The sequence below is a fragment of the Giraffa tippelskirchi genome, chromosome 6 (genome assembly GCF_054371585.1).
Source record: "Giraffa tippelskirchi isolate mGirTip1 chromosome 6, T2T-mGirTip1v1.2.pri, whole genome shotgun sequence".
Taxonomy (NCBI): domain Eukaryota; kingdom Metazoa; phylum Chordata; class Mammalia; order Artiodactyla; family Giraffidae; genus Giraffa; species Giraffa tippelskirchi.
In genome coordinates this window covers 32,617,983-32,645,534 of record NC_137280.1, presented here as the reverse complement: position 1 = coordinate 32,645,534, position 27,552 = coordinate 32,617,983, and the positions used below count along the sequence as shown (strand labels likewise).

The window sequence follows — 27,552 nt, the reverse complement described above, 5'->3', positions numbered from 1 at the left end:
GCTGTGGTGGGGAAGACTCTTGACCCGTCCTAAAGTGGGAATGAGGTTTTCAGCAACATTTTACTTCCATAAAAGCTCAATGTTTGTCCCTGTCTTGCTGTTCAGACTTGTTGATTGAAATTAAAAAAAGTGCAAAAATTAAAAAAAAAAAAAAGAATCCCAAGTAGGAGGAGGGAATGTCCCAAGGATTTTTTTTTTTTTTGATAGTCTTTCCTAAACATTTCAAAACTGATTGACAAAGAATAACAATTGACCATATTCCCTACTGGCTAATGTTTTGTGGTACCTTAGTCTCTGAGTTCAGAGGAGTAGTCTTAATCATGTTGTTGTTTAAGTTGCTCAGTCATGTCCAACTCTTTGCAATCCCATGGACTGTAGTCCGCTGGGCTCCCCTGACCATGGGGTTTCCCAGGCAGGAACACTGGAGTGGGTTGCCATTTCCTCCTTCCTAACCCATTTGATCTTCCCATTTGCCGTTTGATCTTTCCAACCCAGGGATCAAACCCACATCTCCTGCCTTGGCAGGTGGATTCCTTAATCAGGTTCACTTGCAAATCCTTTTCCCATTTTTTTTTAATTAAAATTTTTTATTGGAGTTTGATTTACAATGTTGTGTTAGTTTTTGGTGTACAGCACAGTGAATCAGTTATACAGGTACACATATTCACATATGACCTTGTTCTAGAAAGACACTTGAAGGGGCAAACACTCCTGGTTTCTAAGTTTTTTTTTCCTCTGTTTTCCTCAAAGTTGTTTTTGACACTTAGAAATGCCCCCATCCCCTAGCTAGCATTTACTTTTCAGGAAGCATGCGGTATGGTAACCACCTTTCCAAAGGCCAGTGGCAAGGCCGGGTTTGACTTCAAAACATGGTTACATTTATACTTTCTGTTGGAAATGCATAGCAGAATATAACAGGCCAGCCATGTGGAGAAATAAAGCCAGAAGAGACAGTAGATTTTTAGGAGCAATTTAGAGCATGACTGATCTTCCTGATAACTGCTGGTATAGTGTTTATAGCTGATTAGGTTTACCCACAGCAACTAGCCAGAACTCTGTGTTTGGAAAAATCATGGGAGAAAATACACTGATAAGTTGGTAAGTTAACTCCACACTCTCAAGGGAGGAAATCAGCCTGTCCTTGAGAACCTGAAAAAATGTTCATAATGTAATATGTCTTGTTCATCTCTGGCCAGGGTCACCTTTGTTTTCCCTGCCCAATGACATCATCTCTCTACTTTCTTTTCCCTGCTTAACCAAATTTTCAACCGATTTTATTCAGTCTTCTTTTCCCATCAGAATAACAGAGGCTATTGTGCCCAAGAAGCAAACTTAATTCATAGGATGCTTCAGAGATCTAAAAAAAGAGATGATTTTCAAGGTTGTATGCTAGTTTGTGAACTGAGTTCATTTTAATTAAACATCACTATATCTGCATGTACTGATTGTGGGTTCTCTCTCTTCCTCTTTACCTACTCTGAAATGAATCAACATGTTATCTATGAATGCCGTAGAGCAGGGCTGCTAAACTACGGCCTGTGGGCTTAGAATGACTTCCACATTTTTAAATGCTTAAAATAACCAAGAGAAGAAAAATGTTTTGTGACACATGAAAATCACCTGCGATTCCAGTGGCAGTGTCCACATGTAAAGGTTTATTGCAACCAGGCATGTGCATTCATTGACTTACTCTCTCTGGCTGATCTCTTCTTACAGTGGTAGAAGTGAGTTGTAGCAATAGAGACTTTAAGGTCAGCACAGCCTAGAATGTTTACTCTCTGGTTCTTCATGGAAAAGTCTGCTGCCCCTGGTGTGGAGGCAGATTGAAAACTGAGAACCATCAGTAAGAGAAAGAGCAAAAGCTTTGCTGCTGCTGCTGCTAAGTCGCTTCAGTCGTGTCCGACTCTGTGCGACCCCATAGACGGCAGCCCACCAGGCTCCCCCGTCCCTGGGATTCTCCAGGCAAGAACACTGGATTGGGTTGCCATTTCCTTCTCCAATGCATGAAACTGAAAAGTGAAAGGGAAGTCGCTCAGTCGTGTCCGACTCCTAGCGACCCCATGGACTGCAGCCTATCAGGCTCCTCAGTCCATGGGATTCTCCAGGCAAAAGCTTTAGAGGTAGGCAAGATGGAGTCCATGCCTTTGTTCCTCAAAGTTAAGTCAACTGCATTTGGTTCTACTTCAGAAGATGTTGGTAAAAGTGAAATGAGATAATGAACATAAAGTATGTATATATATTATATATGATGTATATAACTGCATAACATGATTCTTTATATAAATAAATATGTATAGATGGAATGCAATTATTTATAGTATTATATATCTACATCTATTAGTATATACTATGTATAATATATATAAATGACACATAGCTATATTACATCTAGTAGCTACATTATATCTAATAGCTGTATTATATATAATATGTATAATATATTTGTGTGTGTGTGTGTGTGTGTGCACGTGTGCCTCATAGATACTCACCTAGTACTTGTTATCGGTGTTACCAGTTTTTCAGTTTCTTTTTCTTATCCCAGGTCACCTGTTAACAGAACTGTAGCAGAAAATACTCTTTTCCAAGCCCGACAAGAGTTAGAAATGTATTTCTCACTCCTGCCCTCCTCCTCCCTTTATTCATCAGCTTCTTTCTTTGGCCCAGGAAGGCAGTGTCATGCGTTTTACCTTGAGGTGAATAGGTAGGTAGAATTGGTCTGGACCTTGAATGAAAGGAAAGCACGCCAGACATCCTCGTGCCGGTGGAACTTCAAAGAGAGGCTGGACACGGGGGACCTGGAGCACTGCCCTCCAGAGTAGGGGTTCGCACCTGGCGTTGACTTTCGTGTCTCCCTTGAGGGAGGGGGCGAGGGGCCCCCAGGGGTCACGGGACTGCCTCCACCCACCAGCCGTGCTTTTTCCCAGTTAGCAGGCTTCTGGTTAAGCTGATGTGGCTCCTTCTAAACTGCATCTCCTCGGGCCAAAAAAGAAACACAAAGCCACTCCATGTGAAGATGAAGGTTCTTTGGCAGTGTCTTCCTCTGTCTCTTAGCAAGCACTGCAAACAGAGAACTCTCTTCTTTCCTACTTAAGTTACACATATTTCCACCCCCCCCCCTTTTTTTTTTACTTCCAAAGCTGGAAGCCTCATAAGAACGGCATTCAAGTTGGCTGCTCCAGGGATGCGGGGCGTCATGAATGGAGCATTTCTTGTCTTCCTGGCCTCCTTTCCCTTTGTGCTGTCCCTGCTGCGTGTATTATTAGCTACCTTGCGAAGTTGGAACTTTGCCAGCCACTTGCTTCTGGGGCCTGTGGGTCACCATCTGAATTTTGCTGCTTGTCCAGGAAAAAGAGTTCGTTTTACTACTGTTTGTAGAAAAAAAAAATTGAATCAGATTGTATCAAACTCATTTAGGTTATTAGAACATGTGGTAACTCACCTAAGTAAACTGGGAGTAAAGCTGATGCTATGCAATGTGCTCATTGCAGTTGGGTTTTAATACAAATTTTGTCTGGACTGGTGAATGATATGCCCATATGAGCTTTTACTTTTCCTACTGTTTTAAAAAAATAATTATCTTCTATCTTTCTCTTCTTTTAAACATATTTTCATATGACCTACCATTCCTGATTAGTTGGCTATAAAGAGGTTAGAGGGATGTAATTTCAAGCCTTTTGATATATGGCATTTTTTTGGGGGGGGGAATGGATAACAGCTTTCGTTCTTGTTATTGGCTTATGATGATTGTCTGGAATTATTTTATAGATTGTGTTTGGCTGCCAGCATGATACCTGGGTGTGATTAATTTGTACAGCTTGCCATTGGATAAATAATATTCATTCCTTGAATCCTTGTTCAGAAGGGATTAGCCAAATGAACTGGAAACCATGCCTTTGCAGGAAAACTTGCTGTTTGTGATAATCAATGAACAATCTAGTGGTTGGTTTAATTCACTTCTCATAGAACTAGCTGACTCATTGGCACTTAACGCTTTTTAACTTCTTTTGTAGTTTAATCTTGAGTTTCTCACACATCCGCCAATGCTATAGTGGATATAGTTCAGAATTTAACATTTCCCTAGAGAATTTGTGAATTCAAACTGAATACCTTGTGAAAGAGGTTTCAAGAAAGTTGCTTTTCTAATGGGTCTGTTTTTTTCTGTTTTTCTTCTCATAGACCAAACATGAAATAAAGTAAAATAAGCTTAGTTTTTTGGGAAAGGGAGATTTAAAGCAAATATAACATGAAACAAAACACGTAATACATTACAGGTCTCTAGTACTCTCAAAGTCCATAACGTGGCTTTGGGTTTTGATATTGCATCATTTATAGGCTTAATAATTTATAATTAAGCTTTTGCCCTGTGGGAGGGTTGCAGTGTGTTCCACCAGGAGGCAAGGGTTTCTTTCAAATCTCCAGTTCACTTGATTGATGTGTAAGGTGAGTGACTGAAAAATAGAAGGGTCAGTTTGGAAAAGCTTTCTCCCTTCTGGCTGTCCTTTGCCTTTGAATCATTTCCTCCAGGGTTTTGTTCATCTGAACAATGCATTGCCTTGCCCAGTGTGGGGGAGCTGACTTTGTTGCTCATAAAATGTAGTAACATGTCTTTTGGCTACCAGGGAGTGAAACAGAAAAGGTACAAGGTACTAACTCTCCCCCTTCCCCTGCCGTGAGTTTGTGTGTGCATGTGTGTCTCCATGGGCTAGACTCTGCTTCCCCCCCTGAATTTTAGCCTAAATTTCAGTAAAAGTTGAAGGTAGGTTTGTAAGCTAGGTAAATTTGATTTTCAGATAAACAGTGAAGTTTTAAAAAATTATATTGTAGTTATCTGATCATATGGAGTATACCTCTGTCTTTTATCTGGTGGCCCTCAGTGAGTGCTAGTGAGTTAAATTTCTCTATATTAAGGGCCCCCAAGTTGGATCAGGTATTCAGAGAGAACTGTAAGTGGAATGTAAGAATGGGAAAAGAGAATGCCATTTATTAAGCATTTAAAAAATATCAACTCCTTCATAGTTAGTCCTTAGCTTGAGAGATAGATACAGTTAATCTTCAGTATCTATGGGGGATGGGTTCCAGGAACCCTTTGGATGCCAAGGTCTGTGAATGCTCAAGTCCTTTACATAAAATGATTTAGTGTTGGCATATAACCTATGCACACCCTCCCATATACTTTAAATCACCTCTGTCGTTGTTGTTTAGTCACTAAGTCGTGTCCAACTCTTTGCAGCCCTATGGACTGTAGTCTGCCAGGCTACTCTGTCCATGGGATTTTTTTTGGCAAGAATGCTGGAGTGGGTTGGCATTTCTTTCTTCAGAGAATCTTCCTAACCCAAGGATAGAACCCAAGTCTCCTGCACTGCAGGCAGATTCTTTACCACTGAGCCACCAGGATTACTTAAAATACTGAATGCAATGTCAGTACTTTGTAAGTAGTTATAAATTCCGTGTAATTGTTATGAAAATAGTTGCTGGGCACACAGCAAATTGAAGAAGTTTTGCTTTTTGGAACTTCCTTGAATTTTTACATTTTCACGTATTTTTGCTCTTCAGTTGGTTGAATCCACAGGTACAGAACCCGAGGATATGGAGGGCTGAGTGTATTATAAACCCTTTATACCTTTGCTGATAAACATCTTATAATAAATAACATTTATTGCATGCCTTCCATCTGCTGGGCACTGTTCTGAGAAGTTAGATGTATCCTCATTCAGTTCTGACAATACTCCTATGAGGGTTAAGTACTGGAAGAATTCCCATTTTATGAGGGGTAGGGGATTGAGCTGCAGTCCTGTAGCTCGTAAGGAATTGTTTGAGGTTTGCAGGAGAAGGACAAGAGAGGAGCACCTTGGTCCAGGTCACATGATTTGTAATTAGTGGAGCCATGATTCCCAGAAAGTTCCCTTCACTCTGGCAGTTTGTACTTTGACTGCATGCTGGACCCCTCTGCTACTGCTGCTGCTGCTGCTGCTAAGTCGCTTCAGTCATGTCCAACTCTGTGCGACCCCATAGACAGCAGCCCCCCAGGATCCTCTGTCCCTGGGATTCTCCAGGCAAGCATACTGGAGTGGGTTGCCATTTCCTTCTCTCCCTGGAGAGCTTTAAAAACCAGAGATAACTGGAACCCACCCCCAGAGAGTTGGATGTGCTTGGTCTGAGCTTGGCCCGGCTCTCAGAATTTTTAAAACTTCCCCAGGCAATTCCAGTGTGCAGCCAGGGTTGAGAGCAACGGCTTTAGCTCATTTTTTTGGAGTGAGATGAATTGCTCTCCTTAGGAAGTCTAGTCGCCCTATGTGGCCATTCCTTTAGTTCCTCCTCCTCCACAGTAACTCACCATTCCAAATCTGGCAGCTAATTTTTCATGGTTTTTGTTTCTTCAAAATTATTTTCAGGAAGTCCCGGTGGATATATGTTGGGGTATAAACAAGCCACAAAGAAAGACCTCTTAGGGGTATTCTGTTGATGGATTTTTTTCTGACCGATCTTTTCTTTTTCATTCATCCACTAGACTTCCTGGAGGAGGGAATATCCCTTTGTTCCTCATTTGGCTCCAGCTGGGTACCAGGCTGGGTATTTGAGGAAGTCCACAGATTAATAAAACTAAACTGCTGCCCTCCAGGAGTTTTCAATTTTAGAAGGGAAGTATATAAAAGTAATTCTCAGTTTAATTTTCTAAAAGTCACATTGGAGGATTTCAAAGTATTGAAGAATTCAGAGGTGGCGGAAGCAGGGGGCAGTGGAGTGGGGGGTGAGCTCTGCAGTCTACCCGCCTTGATTTGAACTCCTGCCCCATCACTTACCCACTGCCCCTCAGTCTCCTTGCCCTCCTTGGCACAGCAGATGTTCCAGTCCTTTGCTGGGGGCAGGCGAGAATCAGTTCCTGCCTGTGGAGTGAACACAGCTGACATAGCCCAGGATGGAAGCTCAATCAGCATGAGCTGTCATTTTGTATCGCTTTATTTTTTATTTTATTTTTTCTGTGCATCACTTTAAGCTTTCCAGCTGGCCTTAGCTAAATTGATGGGCCTAAAGTACTCATCCTAGGTCACTAACCCCCGTGCTGCAGTCTGTGGGGTCACAAAGAGTCAGATGCAACTTAGTGATTGAATAACAACAACAAAGCATGCTTCCTAGCTCACTAAACTTCCTCTATTAGTCCTTGAATTCACAGGGTCAAGAATTTGCCTTCATTCTGAGTCCATGAGGGGTAAGGAAGATGTGTGAATGGGGGACTGGACATGGTTCTAGAAACTTGTGACCCAGTAGGAACTGGAGTAGGATGTGATAGGGCCTCAAGATCCTGGCTTGGCTGAAAAAGAAGAAAAAGCCAGAAGGCAGCAGGAATAGAAAGAAGGAATGGATTTGGTACAGGGACTCAGATACCTACTGTGCATGGTGGGTGGGGAGGAAGGGGGACTTCCCAGGTGGCACTAGTGGGAAAGAACCCACTGCCAACGCAGGTGACATAAGAGATGTGGGTTCAGTCTCCGCAGGTCAGGAAGATCCCCTGGAGGAGAGCATGGCAACCCACTCCAGTATTCTTGACTGGAGAATCCCACGGACAGAGGAGCCTGGAGGGCTGCGGTCCATAGGGTCACAGAGTCAGACACGACTAAAGCGACTTAGCACGCATGGGGAGAAAGGGACTGAGCTTTCAGTCTGAAGGGAGACATTCACAGATGGACGGCACAGGATGAGAGGCTGATTGTTAAAGAGGAAAGGATGGTGGATGAGGTTCCAGGTAAAGTTACACTGTGGCCTTCATCACAGGCAAAGCAGTGCCACATTACATATTTTCTGCGTGCCCTGACTGCCTATTTGGGGATAACATAGAATCTTTCTCTAACTTTTGCTAGTCTAAGGACTTGAATGAAGAAAGGTTCATACCACTACTAACATCCCATCTGTCCTTTATATTGAGCTTGTACTTTCTTGCCCTGGTGTGTGTAGATCTGAGCATAATATTTTGCATAGGGACTCGATAAATCTTCGATTGCTCTTTGACTAAGGGGGCAGTTTCCTTGCTACTGGACAGTTCTGCAAGCAATCAATACTTATGATATTCTGAGTACGTTTATTTGTAGATGGGAGCTGGAGTGGTAAGGCATTTACTAATGCCACGCTCCACTTATAATTTAGAAACAGAAGGCAGACAACTCGCAAAGACTGTTCCACTAGGGATTTTTAAGGTCACTGGAAAGCTTCCGTTTTTATTGCAGGCTCTGTACTTTGTGAACGATATGTTGAGACTTTTAGGGGATTGTTATGACTTAAACATTTTATCTTTGCCAATGTAGCCAGGATCAAGGGTTGAAAAATTTGTTCTGCAAAGTGCCAGATAGTAAATATTTTAGGCTTTGTGGGCCATAGAGTCCCTGTTGCGGTGACTCAACTCTGCTATTGATACATGACAACAGCCAGAGACCATATATAAACAAATGAGCTTTGCCATGTTCCAATAAAACTTTGTTTACAAATACATGTGGTAGGCTGGATTTGGGCCTCAGGCCAAAGTTTTCTGACTCCTGGCACAGTCCAGTTCAGTTCAGTTGAGTCGCTCAGTCGTGTCCGACTCTTTGCGACCCCATGAACTGCAGCACGCCAGGCCTCCCTGTCCATCACCAACTCCCTGAGTCCACCCAAACCCAAAGAGGTGATGAAGAGGAGATGTTTGAAATAATTAGTAACTCCAACAAATGTGCCCACCATCTCCTCCTATCCTCATCTCCCAAGGTTACCAACAGTTAATTTCATAAAGATATGTAAAGATAGTTTCCTGCAACTGTCCTTCATTTTAATTACCTGTGGGGCTCCCATCTCTGGGCAATGAACATCCTTGTAGGAAGAGAGAGTTTCTGTGGGGGTTTGCGTGAATCTATGGTTTGAGGACTGGTCACCAGGGTTTTTTTTTGACAACAGCAATTTGTTTAAAATGTTTAAAACATGCATGTGTGTACACACACACACACACACACCCGTGCACACGCACGCACACACACACACACACCCCCGCTCCAAACACACACATACATACCCACGCACGCACACACACACACACATACACACACACCCGCTCCAAACACACACATACCCGCTCCAGACTCTGGTTTCTTACTGTAATGAGAAGGAAGGTTTCAGAGGTCAAACGTTGGCTCTATTTCTCATTTGAGATTTTTGTGAGCCAGAAAGCTTCTTCACCAAACAGCATTTTCAATATTACTGGGCTGTGTGTTTTTGGGGGGCTTTTGTGCCTTCACAGAGGTTTTGAAGTGTAACTACACTTCAGGATGAAAACGTGAAGTGAAAATGCTAACGTAGTAAACACCAGTGGTAGAAGTGCTACTATCAGCCTTTCTGCTTGAAGGGTTTTGTGTTTTTGGTGTGTTCGTTTATCTTTTGAAAAAAACCATCAAGGCTGCTTAGTCACTGCTCCCTCCCACCTGCCCAACTGAAGGAAGTTTCAAACCTTTCACCTTCACTCAGAATTCGTGTGAATTATTGGCACCTGCTTGGGGGTTCAGTGAAAACACTTCATCAGCATTTTCTTCAAAAATTCTCACTTTTTTTCTGGCAGTTTTGACTTGATATTTCCAGTTGGTTGTCTTTTCATTGTATTTCTGGTTCTTAATGTTGAAACAATATAGGCTTACCCTTAGAGTGAAAGAAAGAATCAGGACATAAACTATCTGGGCATGTCTAGCCCAACATACATTAAAAAAGAAAAAAAAATATATCTCTCTATATATTATCTTCCACTGTATGGAATGAGATGATGCCACAAAATCTGATGAGTTATTTATTCATCCCTACAAATATTTTTTAAGCCCCGTGTTCCAGATAGTAAGATATAGGAGAGTGAACTAGACATTCAAAACCACTGCCCTAAAGGGACCTGTCTTCTTCTTGGTGTGTGTGTAGAGAAGATAGATGATTCAGTAAATTAACAAGACCTTTTCTGGCTACAGCAAAGTCCATGAAAGGAACAAATTGTCCGTATCAAAGGAAGAAGGCTAAGACAGGGGAGCTGGATGTTCAGGTCATGGTCAGTGTTCAAAGGGTCCTTTATGGAAAATGGATGAGAGCAGAGAGTGGGCAGGCATCTTAGGATCGTTTTGATATTGTTTAATAAAGAATGCTGTAAACGTTGTGTACCCTTCAAATTTCATGTTGAAACATAATCCCCAGTGGGGTGGTGTTTGGAGGTGGGGTCCTTCGCAAGGTGGTTAGGTCATGAGAGTGGAGCTCCTGTAACTGGGATTAGAGTCCTTATAAAAGAGACCCCAGAGAGTCCCCTGGCCTCTTGTGTGAGGGCACAGCAAGAATACAGCAGTCTAAGAACTACAAAATAGATTATCATGAGACACTGAACTCTGCCAGAACTTTGATCTTGTATTTCTCAGCCTCCGAGGACCATTGTCCTCAAGCTCAATGATATATGGTATATACCAATGGTATATGTCCATTGTCACAAGCCACCCAGTTTATGGCATTTGTGTTATAGCAACCCAAGTGAACAAGACAAAGAGTAATGGCTTGACATGGACAAGGCTAACTTCAAATCTCAAATTTACTTCTTGGATGTCCTTTTAGCAAGAAGGAGGAGTAATCTCTACCATGCATAGTTGTTAAGAGGAGTAAAGACAAGCACTGGGTCCCAGGGCATAGTCAGTGCTCAGTCAACAGTAAGTAGCCTTATAAGTGCTCCTCACACTTATGTCCTACGTGTAGGTAGATACTGAGTGAATACAAGTTTGGAAGAAGGGGCATGGCTGATCATAAATAAAAATTAAAATCACCTACTTTAATTAGGCTGCTAGCTGAGAGAGGTCCTGGAGGCTGTGTCAAAGTAAGGGTCAAACAAAGAGTGGATGGCAGGCCTTGATAATTGCTGAGTTCTTTCCCTTGCCTGCTTCCCTGCCTTATATATTTAAACTGAATTTGCACTTTATTTATTAAGGGAGCAAATAAATCTCCAATACAAGTCGTTCTTTCTGTGATTTGTCATTATTCAGCAAATCTTTTTTTTTTTTTAAACATTATGTTTTAAATACTGTTAGGATTTATCTCTCTTCCTCTCCTGCATTAAAACAAAATGCTTTTGGGACCCAGAACTCAAATTCTTTTTGAGTTTTTTTTTTTTTTTTAACTTCCTTTAAAATCTCTTCTTGATATAATGAGATATCTGGAATTGTTTTAAAGGAAGACAATTGAAAGACTAAAAACTGACTCATCCAAGGATACTTAGCCAGCTGGTTATGGAGAAGAGAATAGATTTTGGACCTTTCAGCTTTCAGTGGAGAACTCATATTTGGTTTTAACTAATGTGTAAAATTAGGCAGAGCACACTCAACAGTATGCATGCAGACTACATTGGAGCAGTCAGATCATTAAAGTGTCTGTGTGTAACAGAAAATAAACACAGAGCCCCCTTTTCTGATTTGTTGTAAGAGTGGATTGCTTTTTTTGAAAAGATTGCATCTTTTCACCTGAAAATTATAAAGCACTTGAGAGCAGGCATTGATGTTTAGATGTATGTGTATGTGTGTGTCCATGTGTATACCTGTGCACGCTCATGGCCACCTCTCATGCCTTTCCCTAATGCACACTTGTACATCTCAAGGTCAGTGGGAGGCTTGTTTATTTCATACAGGTGTTTTCCTTAGAATATTCTGGAGAAAAGTTTGAAGAGAGCCATCTGCATTGATCATAAAGTTAGGAAATTTGACCTGTAAAATGATGCTGAGATAGGAATTTAAATTCCCTTAAATTGTCAATTTCTTGCAAGGATTTTTTGAGGCCAGTGTTTCCTATTCTTGCTTGAGTATAAGCATCTCTTGGGAAGCAAAATTTGGATTGCCTGGTTTCTTCCCCAGAGATCGTCATTGACTTAGCCTGGCTATGATAAAGCAGATTCTTAACACAGGAAATTAAGACGGGAAGAAGGTAAAAGTTCACTTGGAAGAAGAGTATTGCAGGAATAGGGAACAGAGTTGGCAAAGTCTTGCAGGTTCAAAAGAGCATTGGAGAAAGGAGTGTTGTGACTCAAGGGTGTAGGTGGTCAGGTGAGGAAGATGAGCCCTAGGAGGTAATTGACAGACACGTGGTCTAGGGCCTTGTGTATAAAGCTCAAGAGTTCTTCATGGTGGGCCTAGTGCCTCATTCAATGTGTATGTTTTTTTGTCCTTACTGATGATCACAAAAGTAACATTTGTCCATTAAAAATGGAAACATTGTAGAATAAATTGATCCCCAAAGCAAAATGTTCCCATAATTCTACCCTGTCCAACTTCAGTGAGATTACTATTGTAAAGTGTTTGGTGAATCAGATGCTATTTTTTTCAGTCACTAAATCATGTCCAGCTCTTTGTGACCCCATGGACTGCAGCTCACCAGGCTTCCCTGTCCTTCACTGTCTCGCGGAGTTTGCTCAAATTCATGTCCATTGAGTCTGTGACACTGTTTAACCACCTCATCCTCTGTCTCCCCTGTTGCCTCCTGCCCTCAGTCTTTCCCAGCATCAGGGTCTTTTCCAATGAGAGCCCTATGAATCAGACAGGTGATTCAGAATTACAAGTCTGGCGGTGGAATGCAGTGGGAAAAGGGTCCAGCTTAGAGATAAGGTGTGGTGTCATTTCAGTGCTCCAGGCAGGAGGTGAATGAGGCTCTAAACTAAGGCCTAGGAGGATGCAGAAGAGGGGAGGCAGCCGAGAGATATTTAGACAGTGGAACGGATAGGACGTGGGGGAGTGAGAAAGGCCGAGGGAACCAGAGGGACCTCTGAGGTTTCTGGCTGGGTTAACTGGCTGGACACGGTATTGTATCCTTAAGGACACTTAGGATTCTAGTGGCAGATCATACGGTTGGAGACATGTCAGATTTGAAGGGCCCAGGAGTGTGTGTGGATGAGGATATCTGTTAGCTTTCTGGAATTTTGAAAGTGGAATTTAGGAGTGAGTTGGAATTTTAAGAATATAGATTTGGAAGCCACAGAGACATGAACCAAAAAAAAAAAAAAGAGAGAAATACAGAGTCAGGGAGGCAAGAGAAATAATAGTAAAATGGGTCATAACTGGTTAAGTGCTTTTGTTTGTAAGGCTTAATGAGATAAGGGCCAACACAGACTGCTGTAGGGAGAGGGATGGGGAAGTTATCTCCAGAGGTCACAAAGAGGTTATAGGATCTGTTCTCATGAATCCATGAAATTCAACTGCTCTTGCTGAAAAAGTAGAACATTCCTACAGGAGCCATCATGTCAACTTTCTGTTATCGTTTTGTCTTTTTAACTTGAAAGAGGTTCAGATGCAGCATATTTATAAATTCAGAGCAATTTCAATTTAGATTCCAAGTGTGGTCATTCCCATAACTATGTGGTGAAAGAAATCATGTTTCTGATGATGATATGGTTTTAAATGTTGTACTCAAAAACTGTGACTGTGATGAGTTTTGGATTTGCTGCTGTATATGTGTGTGTGTGTGTGTGTGTGTTTGAATTGAGTTATAGAAGTTACATCTGAAATCATTTTTCTGGAGGGCATTTTCATTTTAACATCAATTTTCTTCTATTTTTTACTCTAAAAATTCTAGATTAGGAAGAAATGATAAGCTTAAAGTTACAAAGTTTAAACTTAAAAAAAAAAAGGCAAATTATTTTTAAAATTTACAATAGCTGTATTGTCGGTGGATTTGCGGTGGATTCTGTAGAGTGTGGATTTGGAAAATACATTGACTTTTCATGGCTTCAGACCCAGTTGAGTTCCCAGCGCTGCCACTCATGGGCTCTTGGAAGTGACTCAGGACCTCTGAGCTCCAGGCTCCTGTTTGCAAGTTAGGATGGCAATGCGCATTGCACGGGAGAGTTTCAGGGTTAAGTTACACTTTGGATGAAAACCCGAGCCCAGTTCTAACCTGTCCTGGGTTGGTATTCAAAACATGTCCATTCCCTTTCTATTCTTTACTTCCCATCCTCCTTCCCGCAAAAGTCATGCTCTGTTTTTGTTAAGACCCTTTTGTAATGTTCTATTTTGCATGCTTTCGCTCAGTTGCTAAGTCATGTCCCACTCTTTGTGACCCCGTGGACTGTAGCTCTCCAGAACTACTCTGTCCATGGAATTCTCCAGGCAAGAATACTGGAGTGGGTAGCTGTTCCCTTCTCCAGGGGATTTCCCCAACCCAGGGATGGAACCCAGGTCTCCTGCATTGCAGACAGATTCTTTACCACTGAATGCTCTATTTTAACATGATACTAAACATATTGTCAGAAACCATGCTTTCCAAAGCCTCTGGTGTAGTTTTATCATTTTTAACTTAGCTATTTTCATTAAAAATTTGAAAACTTTTTAGCTTTGTAAACTAGGCTTTTGTTGTTCATGTTTGGGTTTAGGGGGACAGTTCCTAGTTCTACTTTTCTGATGGCAGCTGCCCTGCATGCCCTGCAGTGACTTCCCTGTGTCCTAACAGCGTGATGGGTGTCATGCTTTGGCCATTGGTGCAGTTATTGCTCCTGCCTCTGCAGCCTTTGGCAAGGATAGAATTAGAGAGGTCCCTGACCCAGTCCCCTATGTGAATTGGTGGTTATCCTGAATGTCACAGCAGCCTGAAATGTAGACCCCATCAGGCACGCAGCTAGTGAGAAGTTTGTCCGGTGCTACCCGGTCCCACAGTGCTGCCTGCCGTCAGGACCGCTGTGACTTTGGGTGTGTGTGTGAAGCCGGGACACTGCCACGTTCATGTCTGTGTGATCTCACGCCATTTCGCTTTTCCATCACCGTCAGGTCTGCGGTTGTTCCTTTGCCTACAAATAACCAGCCCACCGTCTAGAACTCGGAGAGATGCTGTCGGCCTTTATCAGGCTTCTCTTTGAGAAGCAGATAGACTCTGGTCAGGTTCCAGAAGTGTTGTCTTGAGATAGCTGGAAGGAAGTGTTTGACATGGCACATATGCTTGTGATGCTGGTAACCAAGGAAACGTGTCCCTAATGCAAAGCTTCCTTTAAAAAAAAAAAGTGATAGTACCTTTGGGGAATTGTCTCAGAATCACCCACAGCAAAAGAGTCCAAAGGGACTGGAAATTAAACTAGGTCACTTCTAGAAATTGTGTCAAGAATGAACAGAGTACATGAAGAACTGCCTCTTTAAAAATGATATGTTTAGAAGAGCGACCCAATATTTGGGGATGTAGTATTCTGCTGTCTGAATAATCTGAGTCCTACATCCATTACAATGGATGTTGGATAAATCTTACTCTGCTCATGCGTTATTATTTGTATTGTTATCATCATTCTTAGTTTGTCTCCTATTCCCAATTAATCTTTAGATTCTGTCCACCTCTTTTGTAACGTGATTAAAATTATATAGTGATGGTTCAACGCAACAGCTACGTAGCATGCATGAAGTGAAAGTGAAAGTTGCTCAGTCCTGTCCAACTCCTTGTGACCCCATGGACTGTAGCCTGCCAGGCTCCTCTGCCCATGAAATTCTCCAGGCAAGAATACTGGAGTGGATAGCTGTTCTGTTCTTCAAGGGATCTTCCCGACCCAGGGATTGAACCCAGGTCTCCAGCATTTCAGGCAGATTCTTTACCTTCTGAGCCAGCAGGAAAGCATGCATATGCAGTTTGCTAATACATGCATGTTGTGCAGAGTCAGAGAAAGTAGAGTTGTTTTAGAAGATACAAACTTTTCTTTCAACAAATGAGACACTGAATTGAGGAAGTGTTACTTAGAGGTGGAAACCATGCCCTGAATCTGAATATACACATTTTGATGATGTTCTTGACACAAAGACCTGAGAGTTGGTACAGTTCATATAGTGTGATCATCAATACCATTTTAACATTTCTTTTTGTTACAAAAGATTTCTGAGCACTGGACAACAGGGAAAGAAAAATACTAAATTTACAAACAGCCGAAGGATTAGGACAGTCTTGAATGGAAAGGTCTCAACCTCATATGTTAGAGCAGTAAGGCAGTCTTTACAAATATGTAGACTGATCTGTCGTGAAAGAACAGAGATTGGGCAGGTGTTTGATGAACTGCAGTGGGTATAAATACTTAAAGTTACTTCAAGGACTCTTGACAGCCACATGGGTAGCAACCATGCCTTAGACTTGCTTGTGATAAGCTGTAAACTGAATTGGTGCTGCTTTTTCCTAAAGTGATATGTTTCGTAATTAAAGAGGTTGAAGTGGAAAGAAGTGTACGTAGAATTTTCATTTGAGAGCTAAATTTACACCTGATGCCTGGTTATTAATGAAATTATATACTCTGGAATACAATCTCAGTTTAGCTTAAAAGTTAAATTCCCACTGTGTACGAAAGATACTATGGAACCTTGATGGGATCGTAAAGATACTAGATTATATTAGAGTCATGAAAGTGAGCACGGTCCCTGAGACAAATCTGTATTGTCTGAAAGCTGTGGTTCTCAAACAGCCATGGGCACCAGAATCACCAGGAGGGCTTCCTGCTATAGGTTGCTGGGCCTTGCCCCCACATTTCTGATTCACTGGGTGTAGGAGGAGCCTGAGAAGTGGAGTTTCTAACAAGTTCCTAGGAGATGTTGCTGCCTCTGCTCCAGAAACTGTGCTCTGAGGACCACTGGATTAAAGGAAACCCAACAGCTTACTTAACTTTATATGAGTATTCCAGTTAACCTGGTGCATTCATTTTATTCTCAACCTACTTGCTCAGCCAGTGACTTAAAGACTGTGGCCCCTTAGATGGAACGTCATAAGCATGGTGCCTGGTTAGTGTTGCACAAGTGGCTTTAGGGTTGAGGAAGAACTGTAGTTTGTACTGTTGCCAGTTTGAGTGGTACACATTCTTCCATCATGGCCAGTTTAAAGCTACCAATGTCACAACCATCACCTTGTGTAAAGTTTTTAAAAATTGAACCATCATCTTTAGCAAAGCCTGAATCATAAAGAAGTGTCAAAGTTCACGTTGAAATTTAACCTTAAGCAAAGGGAACTCTTGTGTGCTGGTGGACATATAAGTTGGTAAGACCATTATGGAAAACAGCCAGTATGGAGGTTTCTCAAAAATTAAAAAAAAAAAAAAAGTATCATGTGACCCAGCAATCTCACTTCTGGTATATACTCAAGTGAAATGAAATCAGTTTCACAAACAGATAGCTACACTCTTATGTTCACTGCAGCATTTTTCACAGTAGCCAAGATATAAAAACAAGCTAAGTGCATTGGAGAAGGAAATGGCAATCCACTCCAGTATTCTTGCCTGGAGAATCCCAGGGACGAGAGAGCCTGTTGGGCTGCTGTCTGTGGGGTTGCACAGAGTTGGACACGACTGAAGCGACTTAGCAGCAGCAGCAAGTGTACATCAGTGGATGGAAGTTTAAAATGTGGTATGTGAATACAATGAAATACCATTCAGCCATAAAAAAGAAGAAAGAATTCCTGTAATTTGCAACAATATGGACAAACCTTGAGAGTATTATGCTCAGTGAAATAATCTAGATGGAGAAAGACAAATACTGTATGGTATGTATGGAATCTAAATAAGTAATACTCATAGAAGCAGTAAGTAGGTTGTCAGGAGCTGGGTGTGGGGGAAATGAGGACATGTAGGTCAATGGGTATAAACTTTCAGTTGTAAGATGAATAAGTTCTGGGAATTTAATGTACAACATGGTAAGCTTAGTTAATAATAGTGTGTTGCATACTTGAGACTTACCAAGAGAGTAGACCTCAGTTGTTCCTACTACCACCACCAGAAAAAGGGTAAATATGTGAAAAAAAGGAAAAGAAAACAAGGGAGGGAGGAAGGAAGAAAGTTAACTTACCTTTGTGTGAGACAGACTTTGACCTTCTCTTTGAGGGTCAGGTATGGAGAGGTATAAAAAGTACATTTTTAGTTACACATAGGTGGTGTGACGAAGATGAGTCTGGTCAAGGGGGAGTAGACATTAGAGTTCAAAAGTCAAAGACTGTGTCCACTGAGGAGTTTTATTGGCTCTAAAGCCTTTTAATTTTGAATTATTTGCTGACTTGAACTGAAGATTTTTCATTAAAAAAAAAAAAAAAAAACCAAACCCAAATTTCTGGCTTCTTTTGGATGAAAAGTTAGAAGCTGTGGAAGCTCCAGACCCAGATTCTTACTCATCAGCCGTTAGCTGTCACTGCGTAGCTGCTGTTTCTTCCTCCGCCTGTTCCCCATTTAGACTGGCAGGGCCTCTCCTGTCCATCCTTGTCCGTCGCTCTCAGCTGTGACACCCTTGGACCTTTCTCATCCATGTGTACTCATGCTGAACAGTGATGCCCTCTGCATCATTAGATGCAGATCCAGCGTTATGTGCATCCTCCTTCATGGTACAAATGCCAGTAGGGAGAAGGGAAGCATTTAGTCACTTCGAAGACCTTTATAAATTGAAGAGTGAAAGTGGTCAGGTGTCTCTTTTTTATTTTTTATTCTGTGTTTTCATCCTCCCTTTACTTGGGGAAAGGGAGAGGAGAAAGAACAATTATACTTTCTAGAAACAGAAGCCAAGACCCTGGTGCTTAGGCATTCAGTCCTGTCTGACTCTTTGCAACCCCATGGACTGTAACCCGCCAGGCTCCTCTGTCCGTGGGATTTTCCAGGCAAGAATCCTGGAGTGGGTCACCATTTCCTTCTCCAGGGGATCTTCCTGACCTGGAGATAGAACCTGTGTCTCCTACATTGCAGGTGGATTCTTTACTTGCTGAACCATCAGAGAAGCCCAGAGAACTCTCTAATTTCTCTTTCTAAACTATAGACCTAGGATCTAGATGACGATATTCCCGATAAGAGAATATGTGCTCCTAGGTGGTTTAATTCTTGTTTGTTTGGTATATTTTTCTTTTCCGAATCCTGCTATTTGTTTGTCCCTCTGGTATTTCTTTTCCTATTTGCTCTCAGCATCTTGATTCTGCCATGCTTAGGTTGGTTTTTATATCCTTAACTTCTGTGCATCTGAGAAGACACAGAGCAGAAGGAAATCTTTCTCACAAAATCTTGGACTTGCATGACCCACACTGTGGTTATTTTCTTTGAGGGAGATATTCTAAGGGTCTCTGGGAGAAAAGCCCGGGTTTAAATCTGATCATTATCAGATTGAGAGCTAAATACTTTGGCAACTTTCAGGAGGAAATATCCCTGGGAATTTTCTGGATAAACATATCATTCTTAAGTTTTGACAGTGTGCAGAAATTCAGGCCACCCACATTGTGTGGGGTCCAGAACTGTTCGGTGAAGTTTAAATGATGTGTTTTCAGAGTTTGGTTGAACTTGTAATTTAACCTGGGGGAGAGTAAACAATACTTGTGGGAAAATATTTGTGCTCAAAATCAATAGGGAGCAGGCAGTATGTTGCCCACACTGAGAACGCTAACTACTTTGCTGCTGCTGCTGCTAAATTGCTTCAGTCGTGTCCAACTCTGTGCGACCCCATAGACGGCAGCCCACCAGGCTCCCCCGTCCCTGGGATTCTCCAGGCAAGAGCACTGGAGTGGGTTGCCATTTTCTTCTCCAATGCATGAAAGTAAAAAGTGAAAGTGAAGCCGCTCAGTCGTGTTCGACTCTTCGCAACCCCATGGACTGCAGCCCACCAGGCTCCTCCATCCATGGGATTTTCCAGGCAAGAATACTGGTGGGTTGCAGCTGAAGTCAGTACCGGGTGGCATTTGTCAAGAGCAGGAAAAGGAGTGAAGATATTGAGTCTTGGTTGGGCATGCTGACTTGCTAAAGACCACGCCTACTGACTCTTTGTCTTAGGATATTCAAGTCAAAGTTTATCCATAGATGAATAAACAGCGAGATTTATTCATCATTCCTTTGTGCCATGTGGTACATCATAGGAATTTAGCATTATCAAGAGTCTCATTTTGGAGAGATGCTTCAAGACAAACTGTCTCTTGAAGTCGTCAGTTACCCTGTGGTGTTTCACAGCTCATATGAGAAAGAGCCAGACGTGAGTTATCCTTTTGTCATTTTTCTCTCTGGTGGCTCAAACAGTACAGTGTCTGCCTACAATGCGGGAGACCCGGGTTCAATCCCTGGGTTGGGAAGATCTCCTGGAGGAGGAAATAACAACCCACTCCAGTACTCTTGCCTGGAAAATCCCATGGACAGAGGAACCTGGTGGGCTACAGTCCATGGGGTCGCAAAGCGTCGGACACGACTGAGTGGCTTCACTTTCTTTCTCTGATTTCTAGTTTTAGGCCATTGTGATCTGGGTCCATCTTACTTTAAAATAATTTTTTAAGTTAATCATCTTTGGCTGTGCTGGGTCTTCATTGCTGCACAGGCTTTTCTCTAGTTGTGGCAAGCGAGGGCTGCGCTCCAGTTGTGGTTCACAGGCTTCTCATTGCGGTGGCTTCTCTTGTTTCAGGGCACAGGCTCTAAGTGCATGGGCTTTAGTAGTTGCTGCTCCCAGACTCTAGAGCGTTGGCTCAGTAGTTGAGGTGCACACAGATTTAGTTACCCTGTGGCATGTGGGATCTTCCTGGACCAGGGATCGAACCCGTGTCTCCTGCACTGGCAGGTGGATTTTTTACCACTAAGCCACCAGGGAAGCCCTAGGTCCACCTTTTGAATCACATATTTTGTGTATATGTCCTGGCCCTTGGAAGACTATTCTTTTTATTTTTTTTATACTCATAAGTGTTGAATCTACAAATGCATCACTATAAAAGTTCTTATTTTAAACTCCTAAACTGAGTGGTATGTAAAGTTCTTTGGATATTGCTTAGCACACATCATCTATCTGACATGGCCTGAACATAAATTTAGATTTTTAATGAATATTGATATATATATATTATGGTGAGTTCCTCTTACTTTGTAACACATAACTTCATGCCTTAAAATTTCTTTTTATTTTTTATTTTTTCCTTCTGTGGTTGATTCCTCCACCAATCAGCCATATGTATAGAGAAATAAATATTTTAATCTCCTTTCTTTCATTTAGGAAAATTGTAAGACACTAGGTTTTCAGACTCCCACCTAAATAAAGTAGGCAGATTCCTATGTTCTGTAAAAAGCACAGCATCTTGTGAAGAGAGTGTGTTAGATTTTCCATTGAGAATTCTCACATGTATCCAGTGTTCTGGAGATACCTTGTACTCTCCCAGTTAACCTATAAGTGTGTTTTTTTATTAAAAATTTCTTTTTCCTTGAGGCCAGATGCATCCCTGCCTTTTGGCTGAGTGATTCTGGGCCATCAATGGAGTATTGGTAGCTCTGAGAAGAGAGCGGCTGCTTCAGGGTCCAAGCTTTGGGGTCTGTCACCGTCTGTCTATTTTTGTAGACTCTTAAGCATTTTAGTTGTTGTCCTCACCACAAGGGCCTTTGAGGTTTGGGGTCACAACTTTCCCTCTTATTCTCTGGTTGCAGCTGCATAATTTGTTGTAAAACTTTCACTTGTAGGTGAAAACTCTCTCATTTTGGCAACCATGAATTCCCACTGTGATTCATTTAGAAACTGTGTTATTCCTATTAATGGACGAGTAAGCTCAAACATCCAACAGCTTGGCTCATATGTATTGTTAATTGCATATTGTTGATAACTGTAAACTCTGAAATTGCACTAATAAAAGGCAATAATTCACAGGACAGTCAGGAAGAGAGCTGAGGATGACTTCAAATTCAGCTCTGGCCAGTTCGCTGTGTTTGGCTATGTGTAAGCAAGCAGAAACTAATCTGAGTGACGATAATGCAATGGGAAATTTTTTTTTGGACTAAATATTGGTGATCACAATGCAACACACATGAACTTGGGGAGATGGTGAGGGACAGGGAAGCCTGACATGCTGCAGTCCAGGGGGTTGTGAAGAGTTGGACACGACTTGGTGACTGAACAACAACAACAGGTGATCAGAGATTGAGGGCTTTGTGTCAGTAGGAGGGCATGATGACTGCCCATGGAGCACATGGTTTTTTCAGATAATTGCTAAGGGCTTGCAATGCCATGGCAAGTGCTTCTCGGAAGTTGTAGCTCAGCCTTATATGGTCAAAAAGGAGTCTTCTTGCCTTTGGATCCACATTTCATGGAAGCTGAGGGCTTCCCTGGTGGCTCAGACAGTAAAGAATCTGCCTGCCATGTAGGGGACCTGGGTTCAATCCCTGGGTCGAGAAGATCCCCTGAAGAAGGGCATGGCAACCCACTCCATTATTCTTACATGGAGAATCCCATGACAGAGGAGCCTGGTGGACTACAGTCCACGGGGTCGCAAAGAGTCGGACACAACTGAGTAACACTTTCATGGAAACTGGTACTCAAGGCAAGCATGTGTAGAGGGAGAAGAGGATGAGGATAAATCAGGTTTGGGCTTGAGGCTGGCTCTGTCCCTTTGCTGAATGCCCTCAGCCAGATCCATTCAATTCACTAAACTTCAGTTTTTCGACCTTTGTGGAATGTAGCTGCTTTGTTAGGGCCATTATGAGCATTCCCTGAGATAATGTAGGATACTGAGAAATGACTTTGTAAACTCTTTTAAACATGGGGAAACCAGGTACCTCCCCTTTCTTAATTTCCCAATGAGACAAATGGACCCATAGGATGTACCACTGTAAATCTAGTCCTTTACACTTGAGGTTCTTTCAAAATACCACTCCCAAGTAGTGCTTGCAGTTTCTCTCTTTTAAAAAAAAAATGTTGTTAAAAAGTCAGTTTTTGACCTATTCTCTGGGCTAGAGGTGCCTTTTTTTTTTTTTTTTTAATGGTAACCCAGATTCTCATAGCTTGCACTGGATGATTACTTCCGGCAATCTGATGCCTGAGAAGATCTTGTTCTCTGTATTCCAGATGAACCCTCTTGGGCTTGAAAAAGGCACTGTCTAGAATGTGTGACTAACCAACTGTTGAAGGTATTAGACGTAGCCCAAGAACCTGGTGCATTGGCAGATGACGTTTGTTGTTAGTTCAGTTCAGTTCAGTTCTGTCGCTCAGTCGTGTCTGACTCTTTGCGACCCCATGAACCGCAGCACGCCAGGCCTCCCTGTCCATCACCAACTGCCGGAGTCTACCCAAACCCATGTCCATCGAGTTTGTGATGCCATCCAACCATCTCATGCTCTGTCATCTCCTTCTCCTCCTGCCCTCAATCTTTCCCAGCATCAGGGTCTTTTCAAACGAGTCACTTCTTCACAGCAGGTGGCCAAAGTATTGGAGTTTCAGCTTCAACATCAGTCCTTCCAATGAACACCCAGGACTGATCTCCTTTAGGATGGACTGCTTGGATCTCCTTGCAGTCCAAGGGACTCTCAAGAGTCTTCTCCAACACCACAGTTCAAAAGCATCAATTCTTCGGCACTCAGCTTTCTTTATAGTCCAACTCTAATATCCATACATGACCACTAGAAAAACCATAGCCTTGACTAGATGGACCTTTGTTGGCAAAGTAATGTCTCTTTGTTGTTAGTAGCTATCACCATTTCCCCCCAGAGATAAAAGACACCCCAGCCCCCAACAATTAAGTTTGACTGTAACAGCATTTATGGCAGAGCTGAAAATCAAATAAAAGTCAAGTTACTACTCGTGGCTTAACAGAAGTCAGACTCCTCAACGTGGATGGGGGAATGAATATATTGTGTCCTTCAAGGAGAGATCTCAGAAGTTTATTCTACCCTTTTGAAATTGTGGCAGTTTATATTTTATTAAAAACCTATAACTGAGAGGCATATTTGTTATGTTTAATTGCATTCAAAGAAATAAAAGTAGTGAAGTTGAAACAGAGGCGTCTAGAAGACATTGTTACCTTTTAAAGTTTTTGTCAAGAGTAAGCCATAGACTCTGAGCAAACAAGAAGTGATAACCCAGGCTTTTCATCTTGGGATCCTAATGAAGTACATCCTTTGGCTGTACTGTTTTCTCCTGCAGTCCTCACTTCAGTGGAGCACTGAGGTGTCTTGGCCAGGGGAGGTGGTATCCTCTCTGAAGTGGAAGCTGACTTCTCTTAGAAGAGTTAGTATGGATCCCAAGATCCCGAGAAGATTGCAGGGCTGGGCTTGGGTGTCCTCCTGTCTGGATGGAGACCTCCATGCAGTTTCATCATGGCAAGAGGACGAGCCATATCTCCTAGGCTCTGCATAACTGCAACCTCTGTAACTCGAGAGACAATCCTGACAATAGAGCATCGGCCTTTTGCATTCAGAGCGTGGCACCTCTTTTCGGCATGTGCTTTTTGTCTTGCATTTTTTGTTCCCTGCAAAACTTCCTGCAGCCAAAGATTGATGTGCCTGGGTGATTTATGGCAGTGATTGTCAGGGACTTTTGAAACCCATCCAATTTCAGGATTCGACTTCTCATTTCTTGTCGTTTGTGGCACATTTGATGAATTCTCACTATCAGCTGACATGTTTCATAATTGTCAAAACTTTGATGGAACTGGTATTTCTGGGAAAACAACAACAGCAACAACAATGGGAGAAAGAAAAAACAAAACTCCTTTAATCACTTCTTTTTTTCCTGTGCCCAAACTGCACTGTAGGAGGTTCTCGGCCCCCTCATTTAGCCACTCAGTGACTTGCTGACCTTGCAAGCCCGGCCCGCCTAGCTCTCTTTTTTCCGGTCTTCCGCCTGTGCTTACTGTGCCTTGTATTTTGCTTGTTTGGACCTTTTCTGCCCGAGGTGGTAAATGCTGTTGAAAGTAGCAGTTTGCAGAGAGTTTCTTTTCCCTTCAGTTGTCTTTCAAGGCACATCTGAGTGGGGCCAGCATAGGTAGTATCCAGCTCTTTCCCTTTTCTTAAAGCTGGTGTTGGTTTATTTTGTTTTTGTTTTTATTCCACAGGCCAACATTCTTTGGCTGGAATGTCGGCTCGCCAGGTCTTTGGCTGCTTTCACAACCTAGAAACGCGCTTTGCACTTTGCCGTTTGTTCTCTTCACAGTGAAGGCAGCAAGCATCACTCAGGGATGGATCTGGTCCCTTATTAAGTAGAGTTGATTTTTTGTTGTTTGTTTTGCTTTTCCTTTTCTATTCTTTTCTATTTCGTTTCATTTTCATTTTATTTTTGCCCACCTTAGTCCTGTACATCTTTCTCATTCAGTAAAAAAAAAAAAATATTAATAGCAGCTGACTTCCTTCCCACTCTGCCCCCAGGATGCAGTGACAATGAGGTCTTTCTTTTACCCTGGCCTATAGTTTCTCAGTTTCCTTCCCCAGAAGCAATTACTAATATCAGTTTCTTTTGTATCCTTTGAAAGATATTCTATGCACATATAAGGATTCATTAGCACACATACATAGAAACACACATATACAAACATCAAGATAAAGTTTGAAGTCATATAAATCTGAGCTTCTCACACTACTGTTTAAAACATATTAATATCTGTCATCTCCCTCCTGCAATTTAGGTGTAAGACAGCCTGTTTAAGTCCTGTGAGGATGTGCCTCGTGTGATCTGGTTCCTCGCTGACTCTCCAGCTCATTATCTGGTCTTCCTCTTACTCAATTCCCCAAGCTCACCCCTAGTTCTTCTGTTAGTCCCACAAACAAAAGCCTTCTGTGGTCCCTCACATTAGACCAGTTACCCTGCTCTATGCTGCACAGTTACCTGGACTGTTCATTTACAGCATGTATCACAGTTTTTAAATTCTATATTTGTATGACTGAATAGTATCTTTCCTCTTCTAAACTGCAAGTTCCATGAAGACAGGCAGCTTTGTTTTGCTTTGCTTTTTCCTTACCCTTTGCTTTTTTCCTTCCTCCCTCCCTCCATCCCTTTTTTCAAGCCCTTTTATCCTGGAGCCTGTGCTTTGCCTGAAATATACATAGCAGAGTCGCCATAGATCATGGTTGCATGAATGGATAATGAATGACAAACGGCTGACTGGATGGGTAAATGTATGGTCAAAGTTTCCTTTGGGTAGGGAGGAAGTGCTGCCTTCTGGAAAACAGTTGCATTTTACTGTCAAACACATTTTCAGTCCATAGCATTATCTTTTTGTTGTTTCTAACCAATTCCTAAGAAGTTAGCCATCCTAGAAAGGTTGATCATAAAACAATGTCAAGAAGAATCTTGGTTAAGTAGGGTATTTCCTTCTATTTTTATTTTTATCGTGGTTTATTTTTTGAAACCTAAACACCCCTGTTTTTTTTTTTTTTTTTTAATTCTTTCACATTGTCATTTCTCAATGAGACACCCAAAAAATAAAATAGGGTAGGTTGGAGAGAAGAGGAAGGCAAAGAGTGATTTCCATGATGGACTTCTGGTCCACTGAAGGCGAGACCCTTGTCAGATATCTTTGTTCCTAGCATCTGGCACAAGTGCTTAGTACCTGATATGGAGCCAAAATGGGACAGTGAACAAGTATGTGGGAGAAAGGAAGAAATGGCACTGCTAGTTCCAGAGCTGACATTATCATGAGTGAACCACTCTATTTCTTTGCTCAAGTCTTGAGTCTGATAAGCTGCTCGAGATCTGTATTACTTATGCCGCAGCCACTTTTTCAAATGTACCATCACTTTTTTCCTTTTTAGTTTTTTCCTTTAACTCTTGAGTTTTTATCTTTTGTCTCTAAAAATACAGAAAATATTGGGAGCATTTAGGGCAGGGATGATGTGATGAATTGTTAGGTACAGCTCAACATCTGGACTTGGTGCTCATTCATTTTTCAAGTTTGATCACCGTGTTTTTCTCTTAGCCTAGGATTCAGTTTACAGTTACATCAGTCCACTTCTTGGATCTCAGATGTTCAAGGGAGTCAAGGTATTCCTGTTTAGCTGAGCTTTCTTCTAAACCAGAGTCAAGGAAGGGATACTTGTTGCTATTATCCATTGTGTGGATTGTGGCAGCACCATACTTAATTGCCAGTGGTCAGGAACCTTCCTTCTTAATAAGAATTCTGGAGATATTTATAATCAGCCCATTGCTCGTTTGTTACTGGATTTGAAGTGCTTGAAAAATCTCTCAAGTCAATTTCGCTCTACCTTATTCCCTACAAACTTCTTTTTCCTTAGCTAATCACAAAACCAAGCTAACCTAAGTCATCCTAAGTAGTGAAACGGTTTTGCTCTGTTATGAAGCATTTGGAATACTGTGTCGCATTTGGTTATTTTCCAGGAAGTAATGGGACCTTGCTCTGAAATCTCATGTGGTTTGTCACTTTGTTTATGACACCAGATGGAAGCCACAGACTTAAATCCCCTACCCACTTGTTCCTCTTTTCCTTCCCTTCATTCACTTGACTTAACTTTTGATACAATTCTTACATATCAAAATATGCCCAGGTGCCAAGCCTCATGTTATGAATGATCCAAGGATCAAAGTATTTGACCCTTACTGTCTCCCCAGGCGTTTTCCTCCATAAATGATAGGACACACTTTCTTCCAGTCATGAAAAGTAATTGGTTGTTTCTTTTCATCTACCCAGCTGCATTCCAGAAAGTAATAAATCTCTGAAGTTATTGAAATAATGAGCAACAATTACAGACATTATTGGGTTAACCTTGGGAGCTAATCTTAAGGGAAATGAAGAGTGTATCCTTTATTCTATGTCACTCCCCATTCTTCTTTCTTTTTATTTCCTCCATTGTATATTCACGTGTATCAGCTTCACAGATACCAAACAAGTTAT

At 41.9% G+C, this 27,552-nt stretch overlaps 1 protein-coding gene and 1 long non-coding RNA gene across 2 annotated transcripts in view; both read left to right on the top strand.

Moving 5' to 3' along the window:
* EXT1 (exostosin glycosyltransferase 1) overlaps positions 1-27,552 on the top strand; it is a 301,860-nt gene that overhangs the window by 60,555 nt on the left and 213,753 nt on the right. The gene's annotated exons all lie outside the window — the stretch shown is intronic.
* Positions 125-17,406, top strand: LOC145511668 (uncharacterized). Its single transcript, XR_014058039.1, has 2 exons — positions 125-1,602; positions 17,291-17,406. It is a non-coding gene; the product is annotated as an uncharacterized LOC145511668 (long non-coding RNA).